This window comes from Furipterus horrens, unplaced genomic scaffold, assembly GCF_987537825.1.
Source record: "Furipterus horrens unplaced genomic scaffold, mFurHor1.1.pri manual_scaffold_2, whole genome shotgun sequence".
Taxonomy (NCBI): domain Eukaryota; kingdom Metazoa; phylum Chordata; class Mammalia; order Chiroptera; family Furipteridae; genus Furipterus; species Furipterus horrens.
The window spans coordinates 178,498,368-178,503,661 of NW_028327172.1; the positions used below are offsets into that span (position 1 = coordinate 178,498,368).

At 40.0% G+C, this 5,294-nt stretch overlaps 1 pseudogene; it reads left to right on the forward strand.

Moving 5' to 3' along the window:
- The first annotated feature begins 1,063 nt into the window (after window positions 1–1,063).
- LOC150020073 (replication factor C subunit 1 pseudogene) lies at window positions 1,064–4,993 on the forward strand (annotated as a pseudogene).
- The last annotated feature ends 301 nt before the right edge of the window (window positions 4,994–5,294 follow it).

Consider the following 5,294-nt stretch of genomic DNA (forward strand, 5'->3'; position numbering starts at 1 on the left):
TTTTAAGATGTTTTTAATTATTTCTCTACGTCTATATGCCTACATTCACATCTGGTAATTTGAAGTAAGTTTATTTTATACTATGGATTTGTGCCTCTCAATTATTTTTCCCTCATAAAAAATCTCAGATTGAAAGAAATGCCCTCAAAATTTTAAAGGATAGATGTCTAATACATGTAGATATAAGTGATACTTGCAGCCCAAATCTTATTTCTGTAATTTACAAGGATTCAGAAGTCCCTCTTGCCCATTAAGTATTTTAGAATGAGATAAGAAGTCAAAGGAAAAGAAAAATTGAAAATGAAATTATATTCTGAGTTACAGAGCCATACAACAAATAGGGATAGCAACAAAGAACATGAATCCAGTCCTTCTGAAGACAAAACCATATCCCAAGCATTCCAAAACAGTAAATAGGATTTATAGACATTATTTAGTGTGCAGAAGTGATCGATAGTAGAGACCCCTATGCCGTTTATCACCTGCATTTTTCAGAGACGCGACTGAAGCCTGTGAAGTCTCATCAAAACCTCTAGTATTATCCCCTTCTAAACACTGTGAAAAAGCATGGCACGTGTTCAAAATACATTAATGCCATAGAAAAGAAACTGAAAGATTTGAGTTATATAATCTCTTTTCATTTCATAATGCAAAAGATCTTCACTATGGAAAATAAGCAACATAAGATTTAAGTAACAGTTATATGGAAGATGTGTTTATTTTGTGGCTTAAGATCTTAATATTTAATTATAGAACTCTCGTCACTGAAATGATGAAGAGGAGGATGAAAAACTACAAGATTTTTTCTACAAAAAGTTTAAAAAAATTGGAAGTTAGGCTAATTAATATATAAATATATATTTCTACCATCAAGACCCTGTGATATTTAGTGTAATATAGCCCAAATATCAATGTATTTATATATATTAAATATAAACTATGTAAAATCTGAGAACATAATGATATATCTCATTCATTTTAGGAGCAATCTTAAGTGTAAGACAGAACTTTTGGAAACAGAATAAAAAGGTCATCTATTAAATCAGACATCCCGCTCCTCCCACTTGGACGGAGAAGTTGTTGGCGCGAGTGGCTCCCCATCCCCGGTAACGGATTGCCCAGCCCGCCAGCCTGCCAGCCAGCGCTTTAGTCCTTGGGCTGCGATGGATATTCGGAAATTCTTTGGGGTTATACCAAGTGGAAAGAAATCTGCAAGTGAAACAGTAAAGAAGAATGAGAAAACAAAGTCTGCTGAAGAAACTTTAAAAGCCAAGAAAGGAATAAAGGAAATCAAGGTAAATAGTTCTTGTAAAGAAGATGACTCTAAACAGAAGCAATCAAACAAGAAAAAGAGGATCATCTATGATTCAGACTCAGAACCAGAGGAGGCAGTGCAGGAAAAAAATGCTAAAAAGCAACCAGAAAAATTGCCATTGTCTCCTAAACCTGATAAAATTCTACGACAGCATCCTGTTACATACATTTCAGAAACAGATGAAGAAGATGACTTCACGTGTAAAAAGGCAGCCTCTAAATCAAAAGAGAATGGAGGATCTACAAATAGTTATCTTGGAGCATCAACCATGAAAAAGAATGAAGAAAGCACTAAGACCAAGAATAAGCCTTTATCACCAATAAAACTTACCCCCACATCAGTGCTTGATTATTTTGGAACTGCAAGTGTCCAAAGATCAGAGAAGAAGATGGTGGCAAGCAAAAGAAAAGAGCCTTCACAAAATGCAAATGATTCCAGATTAAATGATGAAGCCATTGCCAAGCAATTGCAACTTGATGAAGATGCAGAGCTGGAGAGACAACTGCATGAAGATGAAGAGTTTGCCAGAACGTTAGCCATGTTGGATGAAGAACCTAAGAACCAAAAGGCTCTAAAGGACCCAGAAGAGAGAGAAGCATTTTCATCTGTCCAGGACAATTTAACTAAAGCAGAAAAACATAAATATCCTTATAAAGTAAAAACAGAACAATTTCAGAATGAAAAAAAGAACTGTAGTCCTAAGAAGCAGACTAAATGTGCAAGTTCAAAAGAATCTCAGCAACATTCCAAATCAGCAGCTCACAAAGGAAGAGAAACATCTGCTAAAGCTAGTTCTAAGCTGACACTTATGAATAAAAAGGAAGAGAGTTCTTCTAAAGAAACAGAGCCTGTGGCCACAAAAAGAAAAGAAAATGCTGTTGAATTGATAGAGACAAAAAGTCCCAAGAAAATGAAAAGTTCTCCTGCTAAAAAAGAGTCTGTAAGTCCAGAAGATTCTGAAAAGAGACGCACTAATTACCAAGCTTATCGAAGTTACTTAAATCGAGAAGGTCCCAAAGCTCTAGGCTCCAAAGAAATCCCAAAGGGAGCTGAAAATTGCTTGGAAGGTCTTACATTTGTAATCACAGGAGTGCTGGAGTCCATTGAAAGAGACGAAGCCAAGTCTCTAATTGAACGTTATGGAGGAAAAGTAACTGGAAATGTCAGCAAGAAGACAAATTACCTTGTCATGGGTCGTGATAGTGGACAGTCCAAGAGTGATAAGGCAGCAGCCTTGGGGACAAAAATTATTGATGAGGATGGCCTATTGGATCTGATTCGAACTATGCCAGGCAAGAAGTCCAAATATGAAATAGCAGTTGAAGCTGAGATGAATAAAGGAAAGTCCAAATTGCAGAGAACACCCCCAAAAAATAACCAAGGAAAAAGGAAAAGTAGTCCAACTAAGAACGAATCAGAATCCAAAAAGCGCAAACCGACTCCCCAGAAGGACGTCTCTATGAAGTCTGTAAAAAAGGAAACAAGTGTGTTTCAGAGAGGCCTGGACTTCGAGGAGCAGGTGGCCGAGGAGACAAAGGGCGACAGCCGGGCTAGGAAACTGGCTGATGACAACAGTGAAAACCAAGTGGCAGCTTTGCTCTGGGTGGATAAATACAAGCCAACCTCGCTCAAGACCATAATTGGGCAGCAAGGGGACCAGAGCTGTGCCAACAAGCTCCTACGCTGGCTCCAAAACTGGCACAAGAGTCCACCCGAAGACAAGAAACACGCAGCAAAGTTTGGTAAATTTGCTGGCAAAGATGATGGCTCTAGTTTTAAAGCAGCATTGCTCTCAGGCCCTCCAGGTGTTGGCAAAACAACCACGGCCTCTCTGGTTTGTCAGGAATTGGGATATAGTTACGTGGAACTGAATGCAAGTGATACCCGGAGTAAGAACAGTTTGAAGGAGATTGTCGCTGAGTCTCTGAACAATACCAGCATCAAAGGCTTTTATTCAAGTGGAGCAGCCTCTCCCATGAGCAGGAAACACGCCCTCATCATGGATGAAGTAGATGGCATGGCGGGCAGTGAGGACAGGGGTGGAATTCAGGAATTAATTGGTCTGATAAAACATACAAAAATTCCCATTATTTGTATGTGCAATGATAGAAATCATCCCAAGATTCGCTCTTTGGTTCATCATTGTTTTGATCTTCGTTTTCAAAGACCTCGGGTTGAACAGATTAAGGCTGCTATGATGTCTATTGCATTTAAAGAGGGTTTGAAGGTTCCTCCTCCGGCTATGAATGAAATAATTTTGGGAGCCAATCAAGATATCAGACAGGTTTTACATAATCTGAGTATGTGGTGTGCACAGAGCAAGGCACTAACCTATGACCAAGCCAAGGCGGATTCTCATAGAGCCAAAAAGGATATCAAACTGGGCCCCTTTGATGTTGCCCGGAAGGTGTTTGCAGCTGGAGAGGAGACTGCACATATGTCACTTGTGGACAAATCAGATCTCTTTTTTCACGATTATTCGATAGCGCCCCTCTTTGTCCAGGAGAACTACATACACGTGAAGCCTGTAGCCGCAGGGGGTGACATGAAGAAGCACTTGATGCTGTTAAGCAGAGCAGCAGATAGCATATGTGATGGTGACCTAGTGGACCGGCAGATCCGGAGTCAGCAGAACTGGAGTCTCCTGCCCACACAAGCCATTTATGCTAGCGTTCTTCCCGGAGAGTTAATGAGGGGTTCCCTGAGCCAGTTTCCCACCTTCCCAAGCTGGCTGGGTAAGCACTCGTCTACAGGCAAACACGATCGTCTTATTCAGGACCTCGCACTGCATATGAGTCTCAGAACTTACTCCAGCAAAAGGACTATAAATATGGATTATCTGTCACATATAAGGGATGCACTTGTACAGCCCTTGACCTCACAAGGGGTAGAAGGAGTACAGGATGTTGTTGCCCTTATGGATGCATATTATTTGATGAAAGAAGACTTTGAGAATATCATGGAAATTAGCAGCTGGGGAGGCAAGAATAGTCCCTTCTCCAAGCTGGATTCCAAGGTGAAGGCAGCCTTTACGAGAGCTTACAATAAGGGAGTCCACCTTATTCCGTACTCAATTCAGGCGGTAAAGACATCCAGACACAGCACAGGCCCTACACTGGATTCTGAGTACAATGAAGAGTTAAATGAAGATGACTCTCAAACTGATGAGAAAGATCAAGACTCTATGGAAACTGATGCTATGATCAAGAAAAAGACAAAGTCTTCAAAGCCTTCAAAATCAGAAAAAGATGAGTCCAGAAAAGGAAAAGGAAAAAGTTCAAAGAAATGAAAGCATTTTTCACTACTGACAGTCACTTTGTACTTACCCTGTTGACCAGTCTAGCTGGTCTAGAGGATGCCTTGTTTTTCCAAAGGAAAGCTAATGGGGCAACTGAGTGGTCCCATTATAAGTAAGTGGTGGTACAGCTAGCAAGATGGAACCAGTAGGCTAACGTACGCCTCTTATAGAGGTTCATAGGACTGCCCAGGCCCTCCACTGTCCCATGTCAGTCTCATTAGATTGTGCTGCAACGTGCCTGAGAACAGTGGTACTAAGGCGACTTTTGTAAGCTTAGCAATTTATTCTGATGGCCTTCATAGGATCAGTGCTGACTTTTTTAAAGGTAGTTACTATTATGTGGTGAAATTTTGTAAATAAATCATAATACAAAACAGTCACCACCTAGAACTGGGTATTCTTTATACATTGCCAAGTATCTTGCAAAATATAAATTAGGAATAAAAAAGTTCCATGATACATGTACAAATTCTTAAGATTGTCATCTTGTACAGTAAAATATTACGTTGGTACATGACTTTCCTTATTAATTTGCAAAGGATTGGATTAAAAAAAGTTAATTTTACTACTAACCGGTTCTGGGGAACATAACTTCGGCAGATGAAAGAGTTAGAACTCTGAAGCTGTTACAGCTATGAGTGCTGACCACCTCTCTGCTGTGAGGTTTATGGTGAGGCCTCT